This window comes from Paroedura picta, chromosome 6 (assembly GCF_049243985.1).
Source record: "Paroedura picta isolate Pp20150507F chromosome 6, Ppicta_v3.0, whole genome shotgun sequence".
Taxonomy (NCBI): domain Eukaryota; kingdom Metazoa; phylum Chordata; class Lepidosauria; order Squamata; family Gekkonidae; genus Paroedura; species Paroedura picta.
The window spans coordinates 85,776,489-85,792,242 of NC_135374.1; the positions used below are offsets into that span (position 1 = coordinate 85,776,489).

Below are 15,754 nucleotides of genomic sequence, written 5' to 3' on the forward strand. Positions count from 1 at the left end.
AAGCAGTGCCAGAGTCTGCCATCCAAAATAGCCAGTAGATTTATGTCACATGGAGATCAGTTATAATTCCAGGAGATCTCCAGGTCTTACGTGGAGGTTGGCAAAAGCAACAATCACTTTTAAAAATTCAACATGAATATTCTTCTGGCTTGTGCAAATAATTGAGAACATACATCCCAAAGCATCCTTCCCCCCCCCCCAAAAAAAAGAAATTCCCAGCCTACAAGCTCACTATGTACAGACATTGAATTTATATTCCTATACCTGTTTCAACCTTGACATTTAACTTTTCCAGTTTACTGCTCTTAGGTGCTTCTCATTGTTTTCCTGCTGGTTTGCTTTATTTATTTAAGCAATTTAGAACCCCACTTTTCTCCCTGATCCAACTTTAGTGGAAAATGTTAAAAGAAGAAAAGGATTCAAGACAAAAACAACTCTCTCTCAAGGCTGCATCTGGACCGGGATCTGAATATCATGGAGTGGCTCAGAAAGTGGCCACAAGCCAAGAGCCCCTTGGCTATGGGCACCTTCATACTTTAAAAACCTGCAGACAGTGTTGTTTGTTCTTTCATCTTTCAAATGAATGCAGGAGTCAGACAAACTTAAAATGGAGCATTTTGCCATTTAGCATGTGTCAAATTTCATTCTAGTATCAATATTAGTCATGTGCAACCCCCCCCCCCAGGTATAGTGGACCAGGAAAATATTGGTATTTTCCAATATCCCTGAATTTGGCTTTCCCAACCATTTTCTGATTCCCAATATTATACTGGGAAAGCTGAATTTTTCTGCTCTGAGGAATTTAAAAGAACCAAGATCCATTTAAATGCTTCGGCCTCAGAGTTGACTCCAAGCCACAGCTAAGGAACCACTCTAAGGGAGATGGTACTGCTGGTGGCCTTTTAGCTAACAAGGGAGGAAGCAGGGAAATGGCACTGCTGGTGGGTTATTAGATTCCAAGATACTAGAATCACAAATTCCATATAGGGTTAGAGTGGTTCCTCAGTGGAACAGGCTTCCTCAAGAGGTGGTGAGGTCTCCTTCTTTGGAAGGTTTTAAGCAGAGGCTAGATAGACACCTCTCAGAAATGCTAAATCCATGACCTTAGGCAGGTTGTGAGTGGGTGGGCGGGTAGTTGTGAATTTCCTAGATGACCAGATAGTCCCACTTTTGGAGGGACATCTGGAGGCACCTGGCAAATTGTACATATGTTGAAATATATATATATATATATATATATATATATATATATATATATATTACAATACTATTTTTGCATTCTATGAACATTTTTTTAATGATAATTTTATTGTTTATTATTATATAAAGCATTTACAGAGAAGTTGTAAAGAAAAAGCGACCAGTTGATATGGTTTGCCATCTCTTTTAACATAGATATTTAGTTCTCATCACATATTATTCCTAGTCTAAAAGTTTTTACCATTTTTCTTAGCCAAGTGATTGTTAATACATATGAGATCTGTTATAGGAATACATTCTGTTATTATCTTAAATGATATTAGGTCAGTCTCCTTCATAAGTTGGCCCTAACCCAAGAATTACTACTGTTGTCTTGTTAATGCCTATAAAATATGGTTTGTCATCCTCTTTTGGCATACATATTAACATACATATTCAATTCCCATCGCATATTATTCCTGATCTAGGAGTTATTACCATCTTTCTTAACAAAGTAGTTGTTGATACATAGGAAGGTATAATCTATTATAAGGATATATTCTATTATTGTCTTAAGTGATATAAAGTCAGTTCCCTTCATATATTAGACCTGTCCTAAAGGTTGCTACTGCTTTTTTTTTTTTCTCACAAGAAGCTAGGAGAGTACTCCATTGTTCAGCTCATCTTTCAGGTGGTCGCAGAAAATGAAATTGTATTTTTTTCCATAGTAGAGTGTTTCTGATTGTCCTTCTGTCAGGGCCAGAGAAATCTCTTGCTTGATTCTTGCTTGTAATCGCCTTTGAGGGGGCTCTGAATCCTTTGTCAATCTGGATCTCTTCCTCTGGTCGCACAGAAATATCTCCTGATAGCTTCCTAGTTGCTGTCGCTTTTGAATAGACTCTTTTTATTTTGCTGATCCAAGTCATTTCCTGCTCTGAATAGACTTCCAGGTTTTTGGTACTTTCCTTCCATGAATCTGTTTTCCCAAGTTCTTTAAAGATACTTTTGGTTTTTACATCTCTGGCACTCTCTCCCTCCAGTTGATTAACTTCCAGACATTGAAGTTTCACTTGATTTACTGTTAGCTGAGCTGCGTCATCAGCTGGTCTCTCCGGATCTTGGGCTCCATCCAAAAGCTCCCCCTTAGTCCCACGAATTTCCTTTTCCAGCTTATTGACTGCTTTCAGTATCTCTGAGTTTCCTTTGCATAACAAATGGAAAAGCTGTGCCTTTGTTAATTCTTCCATAGTTCTAGGCAGTCACAAACTATAAACAGAAAGTCTCGTGAGGTCTCGCGGGAGCACGAGCGATCCCAAATTATCAGTTTGTCGATCTCCGTATCAAGTCAAATTCTCCCACTGAACGTTCACCCATAAATCTTCAAAGCACTCTCTTTGTTTGGTTAATGGGTGTAATTAGCTGGGAGTCTCTCACTCGGGGAAAGAAGGAATTCGCTTGTAAATTGGTTGAGGGGGGGGAGGGAAGAGCTTGTGAGAGGAGAGAGAGAAAAGCCAGAAAGCTTTCAATTCTTACTGTTGTAGGTTCCAGCTTCTGTCAGCTTCTGCTCCTATCGAACTGGTAAATGATGGTCTGGGAAGAATGTGAGGTCGGCTGGTCGTTTCAAGCTTGTAAAGTTGTTTGCGACAAAGACGCCATCGTGACCTTGAGCTCAAGCCGCTATTAATCCAGGGAGGTCTTGCTTCTCCCTACGGATCTGTAGGACCCTCAGGTCACCGTTCCCGGTTCCTGGGGCGACCGGTGAGCAGATTTGCGTATCTGTTCAGGTCAGCCAGGTGCATAAGCCCCTGACCCTCGGCATGGCTTAAGAGCTGAACTGAAGTCCAGCTTTCTTTATGGCGCCATCTTGAGGTCTCCTCTATGAACATTTTTGTTGCTCCATATAGACCAGACTTTTAATCAAGACCCCCCCCCCACTGGTCAATGGTGTCCCGCTTTACCAATGTTAAAATCTGGTCACCTTATCCTGGACATTTCTTCCAACTCTATGATTCTACGGTTTCCAGGTCACCCACTATGGTAGGAGACCTCCTGTGGGGAATTCTAAGTAAAAGTAGCCATTAACTTAAAAAAATCTGCCTGAGTGATGTGACATCATTTCCAGTTTTCCCAGAAGTCATATCACAGTGCACAGGCCATTACATACACTGATATCCCTGTTCTGCTAGCTTCCACCAATTCAATATGACAAAATCACAATGGAAGATGGACATCAGTCGACACTTGAATTAGGCTCATGGAACAACCTCCCCCCCCAATTCCCAATTCACTGGCTCTTTTAATTAAGAAACTGGCACCTTGAACAAACACGGCCTTGCCATAATCACCAGCTGCCTGACTGCAGCCATGGGGAAGGAGGGGGCAAGGATGGGAAAGGATGGTGCCCGGCCTGCTGCGCAAGAACTCTTTGGTCAGCCTCTTTCCTCCTTGGTGGCCCAGCTGCTGTGCTTGCAGCTTCACCTAGTCTCCCTTGTGGGACATGTGGTAGACGAGGCCTGACTTCTGCCTGCCACTCCCTGTGCCAGGATTCTCCAGATGGGGCCTCAACTTATCCTGCTTCCCCAGCAAATAACAACATTGGGCCACAGCCTGGGACTTGGGACCTGTGCCTGCAGGTTAGGCATCCTGTAGGGCGAGAGGTGAGGGATTGAGTGGCACATCTCTGCGCCATGTGGGGTGTTTTTTTCTAGCATGCTCTCTGCAAGCTGAGTGAGCAGCTCAACTGCACAGGTTGGCAACTGGGTTAATTTCTCCTTGGAGGTCTGTTGACTGTTGAAGGGCAGCTCCTCCCATGCTGTGCCATCCTCCTACCTGTAATAAAGCTGTTTATTCCATAGACTGCATCTGAGTACTTCTATATGTCCTGCTGCTATGCAATGATAGGTACTGGAGGTATGATAATTTGCTAGTGACTTTTGCCTATAGGATTTTGAAATGCCTTGCTATTGAGACCATTTAAAATAATTCCATTCAAAGAATTAATTTACTTTTGTCTTGAAAGCTAGGACCCTCATATAATCAATGCAATATGTATACTCCCCCAATCGACTGACTTCTGGATTGGCAGGGAGCCACATGGAGCAAAGCATATTATTTTACAGCTCTGTGTCCATACTGAAAATTGTGTTAAACACCTCTTAGGTTCATCTATTAAATAACAAATTCTGTGCTGTAGGACAGAGAAATGTAATTCCTTTTGGCAGACATTTCTAGAAGGATTGCCTAACAGAATAATCTTTTCTCAGCGTTTCACCCATGCACTAGAGTTGTGTTCTCTTCTCTCAAATTTAATATTTCTCATTCTGTTACAATTCATTTTGTCTTGTTCAAAAGCAGTTGGGGATCCTTGATGAGGCACCCATCGCATATGGGTGGTTGCCTTCTTCATTGGGGAATGTCAAATGATAGGCAACACCCACCCACCCACAATGAATATTGTGGCATCACAATCATTCACAACTCTATTTGCCTGTGCAGCCAAGATAACAAAGGAGATGAATAATTGCTATAGGGCAACAATGCAATTGTGACAGAAGCCAATAGAAATGGTAAAAGGAAATCAAGGAAATTCAAGGTTTGTGTGTGTCAATGCAGATCCCGGCCTATAAAGGGTTAATTTCTGGCAGTCTGTGAACTTGAGTGACAGGCTGAATAGGGGTGGTTTGGGAGGCACAAAAGGAGGGGAGCAAAAACTCTCAAGGAAAGGAGGGTTGAGGGGACAGGCATATTCTGACGAGTTCAAGAGAACCATCAAGGGCAGGTTGAAAGTGAGTTTTAAGAAAGGACCAATGCCTAGAGGGCAATAATCTTCTGGGGAAAGAAGAATCCCTAGCTCAGGCTCTAAAAGAGCTAAGAATCTGAATTCAGGGAAGAGCAGAATAGCTCTGAGAGGAAATGTGGCAAGCTTTGATAGTCCAGCCTGTTTTTCAAACAGCAAAGTTGAGTCCATGAATACTGAGGCCTTAACCTGCTTTGCAACTATCAGCTGTTTGTGATTGCAGTGGGTACAGAATGCAGCTGCTAAGGGTCCTCACAGGAATATCTTGGAAGACCCATATCCAGCTTTTGCTGAGGCAGCTGCATTGGTTACGAGTTGCAGCCCAGATCAGGATCAAGACCTACTGTCCGAAGACAGCCTGTGTGACATCATCCAGAGGCCATGCATTTTTCTAGTCTCAGCCCCGTTCTGTGGTATGGGCTCTCTTAGTAGGGGACACCATCTATTGAAATGTTCAGGATGCTCTTCAAGACTATTTCATTTGTACACATAAAGCTGCCATATACCGAATCAAACAATTGACCCATCAAAATCAGTACTGTCATACTGGCAGCAGCTCACAAGGGCTTTGCATCACCTACTGCCTGATTCTGAACTGCAGACATCAGGGATTGAACCTGGGATGTTCAGCATACCAAGCAGATGCTGCACTAATGAGTCCCTCCCTTGCCATGGTTTTTAGTGGAATATAATTGCAGGGGGAGGGGAGTTCCTTGTGGAGGTTAGTTAGTTTCTTTTACATTGTAATATTTTTTTAGTCTTTCTAAACTGCCCCGAGGCATACATAAATCAGTAGTTAATATATAGTGAATAAACATTAACAATTGCAAAAATGAGGGATGTTTCAAAAGCCAGCATAGCAGTATAATATGTTAAGCAATGAATTAAAGATGAAAACACAAAGAAGAAATTGAAGAGGGAAAGGTCACGAAGAATAGCTACAGATGATTTTAACTAATTTTACACTTCCTCTTTATTTAATTGATAGGACTGTCAGGGTGACATCTCCCCATGATCCTAATTCCTGGGCAGGTTCAAACATGAACCAGTGTTCATTTGCTATGGTGCTATTTTTATTGGCACATATTTTCTTAACTTTTTTCATTGTTCTAGACTGTTTGACAATGGCAACTATAAGCTACCTTGAGTATCCTCTTGTGCATAAATAATAATGGTGTGCTGTCAAGTTGTAACCAGCGCATGGTGATCTCCGGGCCACGGGGCTTTCAAGGCAAGAGATGAGCAGAAGCAATTTGCCATTACCTTCTTCTGCCGGACTTCCTTTGTGGTCTCCCACCTAAATACTAACCATTTCTGAGCCTACATAGCTTCAAAGCTCTGACCAGATTGGGCTGTGTTGACCTATCAGGCATACAACCAGGATATAAATTAATGAGTGTCTTGATTTCAGAGGTACAGAAAAATGAAGCTTTTTACGTAGCATACACTCCTATTGCACTTGTTTAAATCTTTAAAAACCATGCATACAATTATGACTTTATTACCACTTTAAAGCAAATGTTGTACGAATCATAGTTTCACCAAGAATAAGAATAGTTAAAAATGATAGTTAAAAAAAGAATAAGAATAGTTATTCCATTTCTACTCTGGCTGTCCCACATAATTGTGTATACTTCAAAATTACAGTCTTGTTCCAAGAAACTGGAACAATTTCTTGGTTCCATAGAAAATTAATAAAAGACAACTTCTTTCTCCATATATTTTGGCCCCCTGGTACTTCCATTATACTGTTAGCTATGCAAATAGTACTATACTGACACCTAGGGATGTAATCCAAACACTAATATTTAGATTGTAAACTATGAGATTCTAGGCACTGCTAAAGGAAGTTGAGCAGTTCCAGTATGGGGATGATTCCTTGTCATTGTTGCTTCTTCACCATGAAAATCCTCATTTTGCTTTCACCTCCTCTTGACCGGAAGAAGTTACAATTATTCAGTCATCAGGAGGAGCAAACATTTGGAAACTTTCACCCCACCAATTCTCTGTATCCAGGTTTCTCTGCCTGAAGGGGAGGCTGTTTTAGCCATTGTAAAGGCATGAGGTGAAACAAGTTCTCCTGGTACCCAGTTTGCTGGGGGGTAAAACGGTAACGACTGGAGAAGGCACTGGCAAAGCCACCCTGTACTGCCATGAAAACGCTGGAGGGCGTCACCCCAAGGGTCAGACATGACTCGGTGCTTGCACAGGGGATACCTTTACCTTTTAAAGGCATGAGGTGAAACAAGATCTCCTGGTTTCCATTAATTAGAGCAGTGATTCCCAAAGTGGGCGCTACCGCCCCCTGGTGGGGGCTGCAGCGATCTAGGGGGGCGGTGATGGGCCACAGGTGCATTTGAGGGTGATGAATAACTATTAAAATTAAAACAAAAATAATTTCCAGGGGGCTGAGTAATATTTTTTCTGGAAAGGGGGCAGTAGGCCAGATACGTTTCTGAACCACTGAATTAGAGGAAGCTATGAGTGCCATGTATCTTAGATGTAAAGGTAAAGGTATCCCCTGTGCAAGCACCGGGTCATGTCTGACCCTTGGGGTGATGCCCTCTAGCATTTTCATGGCAGACTCAGGGGTGGTTTGCCAGTGCCTTCCCAAGTCATTACCGTTTACCCCCCAGCAAGCTGGGTACTCATTTTACCGACCTCGGAAGGATGGAAGGCTGAGTCAACCTTGAGCCGGCTGCTGGGATTGAACTCCCAACCTCATGGGCAGATAGCTTCAGACAGCATGTCGCTGCCTTACCACTCTGCACCACAAGAGGCTCATGTATCTTAGATGTAGTTGCAAATTATTCTGATATTCTTTTGTTATATTGTTTCTTATATCAAATCAAATAAAATTATATCCAAAAGAAAAAAAAAGATATCCTGGTTCCCTTGCCCATCAGGTCCAATCAGAATCAGTCCTTCAATGCATTTTTAATAGTAAAAATCTTCCCTAAAATGGCAGCCGAGGCCCAGGTCAAGCCATGGCTGCTGTGACATTTTCCTTGGCTCCCAGAGTCTTGACCATTATTTCCCACCCCAAGTAATGACTTTGAACAGCTCTGAACACTCCGTTCCATCTTCAGCAGATTAATTCAGGTCAGTTTCCTTAGGTTTCTTTCATTTTAGTTAATTTACACATATAGAGGCATTTAAGAAGAAATCTATTTCTTAACCCAGGCAATCAACCACACCAAAAAAGAACCAATTTGGAGACGCATCCCTTTCCTTTCTTGGATAATGTTCACAGGACATAAAGTCAGCACTGGAATCTTCTACGAAACTAGCCAACCACATGTATCTATAAAACAGACTCTGTTTGATTTGAAGTCAGACATTTTTCAAGTATGTTGATTTAAGTCAGATTAATTCATCGAGTTTTAAAATGGAGGATGCTTCCCTTTCAAGTAAGTGTAAGAGTCAGCCATGTGACCTTCGTGCCAGATCCGTGAGAGGCACTAGATTTGGCACCTGAGAATCATTCTCTGTTTTACCTTTGACAGTGGATTTCTCAGCTAATAAAAATGGAAAAATATTACTTTCCATTCCTTCCATTCTGCAGGGACTTTCAAGGATACGCATGTCACAAAGACTGCCATTTATTAGTTACTCAAGGACTTCAATATGGTCTAAAATTTTATGGTCTTTTTGTCTATTTGGAATATATGAAGTGTCAAATAATTTGACTCTTTCTTCTAAGCTAAGATTTATGAATGCATACTAAGAGATAATGGGAATTTTTTTTCCTCCAATGGATGATATTTCAGTGTTGGGAGCAAATGTGTGGCCAGAGCTAATCTTATAGAGACTCTCCCTATCATTAGGTTGTTTTTTGTAGAATCCGATTGTAATTGCACTGCCCATTCAGGGTCTGTGTAGGAGAGATGATTTATTTCCAGAGTTAGCAAGCAGAGGACTGGGTGTACAGAATACAATATCATTTCCAGAATTTGTTACAGATGTGGTTGCTGATTGTGAACCAAGTTATTGTTACAATTTGTTGAGGAATATCACTTAATCAGCTTTTGACATAGAATATTAATAAAGAGCCAATGTTAACTATTGTTTTACTTTAAAACACACCAAACAGTGCAACACTAAACACAGTTATACCTTTCTAACAACATTAATGTAACTCACTCACTCACTCACTCACTCACTCACTCACCCACTCACCCACTCATTCATTCATTCATTCATTCATTCATTCATTCATTCATTCATTCATTCATTCATTCGACTTATATAAAACCCCTCACTGTGAACTGTCAGGGTAGTGTACACAGAACAGGAACAAGAAAATACATTGAGGATTGTACTGAAAGTCATTTTAAATTGAATGACTGAAACTAACAGATTTAAGAATCCAGTTCCCAAAAGAGAAGCATTCAGTCATTTAGCTTCTATTACGCTGCTTCTCAATGGCAGTGCTGAAGCTTCACTGTCCAGGCAGAGAGCGATGCTCCTTTTGATATATTACTGTTATACTACAGCAGAATTACTATTACAGCATATTCATAACCTAGGTGTATCTAAACCAGTGTTTGTCTCTTGTGGCCCTTCCTTACATACCTAGGGAATTGCTGATTGCCACTGTGAGATGGTAGGTGAAATTCCTCCTGACCAGGCTGGATTCTGGAGATATTTGTTTGGGAGGGGGGATCACGTGGGCATGAATTTGGGGTCACTGTGAGTAGGAAGGTAGTTTTGAATTCCTGCATTTTGTAGGGGATTGGACTAGATGGCACTGGAAGTACCTTCCAGCTCTATGATTCTAAGATTCTAAACATTTGAATGCCCTGAATGAATGCAAATTAATCTTATTAACAAAGTATCCTTTTATCCAACAGTTAAACCTATATTTATTTGCTTATTTACTTCATGTGTATAACCCTGTAAGTTCAGTTAGGCTGAGAATGTACAACTGGCCTATGGTGATCTAGTCAACTTGTGGTCCTCCAGATGTCCATGGGCTACAATTTCCATGAGCCCCTGCCAGCGTTTGCTGGCAGGGGCTCATGGGAATCGTAGTCCATGGACATCTGGAGGACCATAGGTTGACTACCCCTGATCTAGCAGACTTCCATGACAGAGTAGGGATTTGAACTTGGGTCTCCCAGATCCTTGTGCAGCATTCTAGCCACTACACCACACTGATTCATTGAATAAAGTAAGGCACATTGTGCACCTATTCATTAAAAGGTTGCACTTCCAAATGCCTCAGTCAGAAATCTGTGAACCTAACAATATGGTTTTTCCCCTGTCAACTACTTCTGCTGCCCTAGAGCCTCCGGGGGGAGGCGGGGTATAAATATAAATATAATAAAAAAAAATAATAGACTCATTTAAGGGGCTTGGTTTGATCATGCAGCTAGTATCGGGCAGCTTTTTAGTTTTTTTCAAGCTCTCTTGTGATAGTCATGGATTCACAACTTGTGATTTCACTTATTTGTGGTCTGCAATCAGATCACATGCTGGAGTCTTCAGTCTGGTTTTACTCTTACTGCACCATCATAATAATCAATACATTATTATATTTTGATCACTGTCTTCTCATTTTCCTTAAGGGGATATGTGATAGCACATCTGAAGCAAGGATAAAGGCATTGTGCAGTGTTCTGGACAGGTGCAATACACCCTTACTAAAACATTCCTCATAATTTCATTCCTCATAATTCGTTTATAGAGATTCCAGGAACAAATCCCCTTGAATAGTTATGGTATTGTATTAGGTTGATTTTCTTGCCAAAGGCTGATAAAGCTTTATTACTGCTGATTTTGTCATGTGTAATATTATTGACTGTTCTCAGTATATCAGTTGTAATTTTTTTGTTGATGATAGAAGAAGAAGACACCCTGTGAAAGAGGTAAGGCTGAGAGAGCCCTGATATTACTACTTGGTCATAACAGCTTTATCAGTGCTGTGATATGCCCAAGGTTGCATGAGGAGTGGGGAATCAAACCCGGTTCACCAGATTAGTCCGCGTTCCTAACCACTACACCAAGCTGGCTCTCTTGCTATCGTAAGAAAGTTTTGTTTTTAGACCTATTTAGATATGTTTTAATAGGTATGCTATTTGATGTGATTTTCTTTTCTTTTTTGCTAATGCAAGCTATGCTTCATATTTATAACAGAAAGATGGGACATCCGTTTTCTGAATAAAGAAAGATTTGCTCTCTAGTTATCTCTTTCTCTATTCCTAATTAGAGGTGGTGTGAAGTTCAAAATAATATAAATTTTCTCCAGCCCCTGATTTTTATTTTTATTATGAGTTGTTTGCCCCTTGCCCTGAAATTCTTACTCTGGTTGAAATTAGAAATATAATACATTTGAAGTTTATTCACTTGCTCAGAAGTTGCTCACAAAGACAGTAGCTATCAGTAAATGCTCAGAAGTGGATTCCGTGAACCCCTTACCTGAGCACAATGAAAGTATTGTGACTCCTAAATAGGACTGTTTTTTTTGTAAACAAGAATGTAAATGCCTCTGATCACTGCCTCCTCATTTTCCTCAAGGGGACCGCATGGATAAAGGTATTGTGCAGTGTTCTAGACAGGTGCAATACACCATCTTACTAAAACATTCCTCATAATTTTCATCTGTAATAAAAGGTTAAAAGCTTGCACTTATGAAAAAATTACATGGTAATAGTACCATCACTCAAAGGAAATTTTTAGAAGCACTCTGCCTTTACTTTCAAGTGAATTCTGACCCAATTAATCTCATAGTAGATTATTAAAGGGAGAGATTATTAAAATGTTCAAATTTAAAATGTTCTCCCAGCTGGAAATAACAGACATGGCTTCCATTTTGGACAGTTCATTTGAAACTTTTCTTCTTCCATCCTTAGTTCCAATGAAAACTGTTTCTCTTTCCATCACCTGCAGATTCAGTTCACTGAAGCTATATCTATTTAATATAGATCTCCTTCACATACATCCCAAATACCCATATAGAAGGACAAAGTGTTTTCAAATATCACAGTGTAACTAGCTACCTTCTGTTCAGTGAGTTCACTTCCTTCAACACATGTAACGTTTGTATTTTGATAGTATATTCTGCTTTAAGCAATTTAAAAGAAAAGGAGTTTGCAAATGAATAAACCAAAACACCAGTCTCCAGTTATGGACATCTGCACATGAAAATACTAACTGGCTTGGGCAGGATGACCAATCTTAGGTATGCATTCAGAGTGAAGTCAATCTGCATTGACCTGCTTGGTATGGGATGTGCATTCTGGCATAAATAATCTTGAAATGTTCATTACCCCATCTCAAGATTTGCAGAGCTCACACAACAAGGGCATGTTTACCCATGACTCCGGTTGGATCAAGGCCAAGATAATTAAAAGTGCCTCTGATCATGGCTTCCTCATTCTCCTCAAGGGGATATGTGACAGCACGTCTAAAGAATGGATAAAGGCATTGTGCAGTGTTCTCGATGAGTGCAATGCACCATCTTACTCAAACATTCCTCATAGTCTGTAATAAAAGGGTTAAAGCTTGCACTTTTGAAACAATTACATAATAATAGTACCATTACTCAAACAAATGTTTTAGAAGTGCTCTGCCTTTACTCTGACTTCAATGGATTTTAAAAGGTACAGTTTTGCCTAGAACGGCACTGAATATATCTTTTGAAATTTTCACCTAATCATGGATCCAACCATCAACTATTCCAATTATTACAAATGAACAGTATGAGCATATAACACTAAATTGGCATCTTTAACCCTACTCCTTGACCACCCTAATTCATAGAGTCAGAATGAACAAAAATGCCATTGATTCTAATCTCCCAGTAAACAAGCAGATCATCAATGTACATACCACTGGGATCACCGGGGTCAGTCCAGATCAAAAGAAGAAAGCAGATGCATGACTGAAAGGCCCAGAAAAGAAACAGCTTCCCTGATTACTCAAATAAGCAATGCAAACAAAACACCACTTTGACTGTGTCACAGGACAGGACCTGTGGAGAAAATCTTGAGAGCTTAGTCTCAAGATTGCCCGTGAATACTCCCTTTCCGTGTCCCAAAAGACACAGAGTAAAGTTATATCATGGCATATTTAACCCTCCAAAATGTTTTATAAGACTGTTATTTTGCAAGCTATCATAATCACCAACACTGAAGTGCCTTAGAACCTTGGATCTTCACATTCCTAAAATATGTTGAGCTCAATAAACAGAATTACCATCTTGTAAGATGGGGCAGAAAAACAGAAGAAAGGCAGAGGAGGAGAGATTTAGGGAGGACAAAAAGACAAATCGGGTATTAATATATCCTTAATTAACCATGCTGGAAAAGTTAAACCGTTCATGCACTGGGAACTTCACTGCCCCAGCTCCAGTGCAGGAGCACAAAATGGGGGCAGATGAGGGACACTGGGACAAATGCTCCACCTTGTGGGTGCAGGAAGAGGTGAGGCAACCTGCCATGACTAAAACTCCAGCCTGCAGCCCGGCATGAAACCTCCAGTACGTAAACGGTCTTAAGGAGTGTGTTGGTAGAGACAAGTTACTAATGGAAGTAATGTGAATAAAACAATCCTCAGCTTTGCAAACTATTTCAAAACTAGAGCCAGCGTAGAAAACTAATGAAAAAAGACTTTCCTTAGTTGGTGGCCCTAATGTGGACAGGAAAGCCGAGTATACATTTTGTAAATATAGTAAAAATAAAAAAATCAATTTCATTCAGCACTTTCTCTTGAACACTGGCCAGCCAAATCTCTTGAAAAAGCTCGCAAGCAATTTCATTTTTAGAATTTGCTATTTTGTTTCATTTCTTCCTGTTTTCATTGCCACTTTAATTTTTTGCTACTTCCTGCTCCTTGAACCCATCCTGTTTAGGACTCAGGTTACACATTTGCAGTAGCAGCCACAGAGAGAGAGAGAGAGAGAGGCTACTTCTGCATCCCCCATCCACAGCTCACAGTTGGCCTCCAGCGACAGCTCCCACCTGCCCTATATGATCTGAGGGACATCCCTTGTCCAGTCCTGACACGGGAGCCCAAATGTGGGGGTGGGAGTTATTCTGAGGCCCAGTCCTGGACTTGGCACCAGAATCAAAAGGCCATCCCTGGTCCCCTTTACAGGCAAAGAAAGTTCCCATTCTCAAAGCCAGCAGAAGCAGATGGTTGGCACTCCCAGAAGGCAGGCAATGTGACAGAGGACATAAAAAGCCAAGTAAGAGTTTTGTCACCACACTCTCAGCACCGCTATGATCACATTGCCAACTACTGTAGGGCAGGCTACATGGACACCAGCCATTAGGACAGTGTTTGAGGGACAGAGGCACCGCCCAACCCATCTGCCAGCTCGATGACATTCCTTTTCCCTTGGGCATGTAGTGCTTAGTGGTGATGAGTAGAAAGAACACATCATTAGAAAGATAATGTCTGGCACAGTCATTGCTTTTGTCTTCCTTATCCAATCTCACTGCTGCCAGGCATCTGAAAGGTACAAAAATGATATTGGTTCCTTCCTGGGTGCCTCAGTCTGCTGTGCTGCTTCTCTGCCCTTTCTGGGTCCTGTTTCTAATGCATGATGTGAACAGAGTCATTAAAAGAGGGGGGGGGATCCTACACTACACCTAAATATTAAGTGCAAAACAACAGAGAAGAAAACACCCTGTTCACACCAGAGCTGATGCTCATACACAGTCAAGAAAGCTACTGATGATAATAACTGGCAGAAATAGAATGGAAAGAAACAGCTCTCATAAATGTGTTTTGTTGCAAGACCTGTTCAGCTGTAATGACTGGCAGTTCCATTATGTCCTCTGAACCAGACAACCAGGTGCCAAAATAAAGGGCAGAAATCAATAGTAATTAATGGTGCCAGATTTTCTATTAGTCATTACAATAATTACCATAACCAACGAGACTTCATTTCAGAGATCAATAAATGAAGAAATCAAGAAATACTGTATAACACAGATAGTTATGTCCTGTTGTAGGCTCCCAGCATTCTGCGATCAGAGATCTATAGAACCATAGAATCATAGAGTAGGAAGGGGCCAAACAGGCCATCTAGTCCAACCCGCTGTTCAATGCAGGATCAGCCCTAAGCATCCAAGAAAAGTGTGTATCCAACCTTCGCTTGAAGACTGCCAGTGACCACTAAGCATGGAAGTTCCATGCACAGAGATCAACCCTGACTGCTCTTTAGAAGGCCAGATCCTGAAGATGAATACTTTGGCCACCTCATGAGAAGGAAGGACTCCCTGGAGAAGAGCCTAATGCTGGGAGCGATCGAGGGCAAAAGAAGAAGGGGACGACAGAGAATGAGGTGGCTGGATGGAGTCACTGAAGCAGTAGGTGCAAACTTAAATGGACTCCGGGGAATGGTAGAGGACAGGAAGGCCTGGAGGATCATTGTCCATGGAGTCGCGATGGGTCGGACACGACTTCGTACATAACAAACAAAAAATGGCATTTTATTATTTTTATTGCATTGGATCTGCTCTAGATTTGGGCAGGTGTGAGGGGGCTGCCAATACCTCCTTCTTGCCACAGACCCAAATATGCACTGAAATATTGCTCCTGGGAGACAACCTCCCCCCCCCCCACCAAATAGTTCAGTGAGGGATTCAGAAATCCCCTGCCAAAGAGGAGTTTGGTAAAAATCCTCCCTTCTGTCCACAGAAATCTAGGGGTTGATTTCTGATCGGCACTGTTAGTATACAGCAGCAATTGTATCAGGTGTTCAGTGGACTCCTGTTTGATTTGTAATGTTTTCTTTATAGTGTACAGTATAGATTTCAGTCGGCCTTA

General features: G+C 41.2%; 1 protein-coding gene across 6 annotated transcripts in view; it reads right to left on the reverse strand.

Moving 5' to 3' along the window:
• The window catches only part of GABRG3 (gamma-aminobutyric acid type A receptor subunit gamma3), a 402,032-nt gene that overhangs the window by 376,169 nt on the left and 10,109 nt on the right, over window positions 1-15,754 (reverse strand). The gene's annotated exons all lie outside the window — the stretch shown is intronic.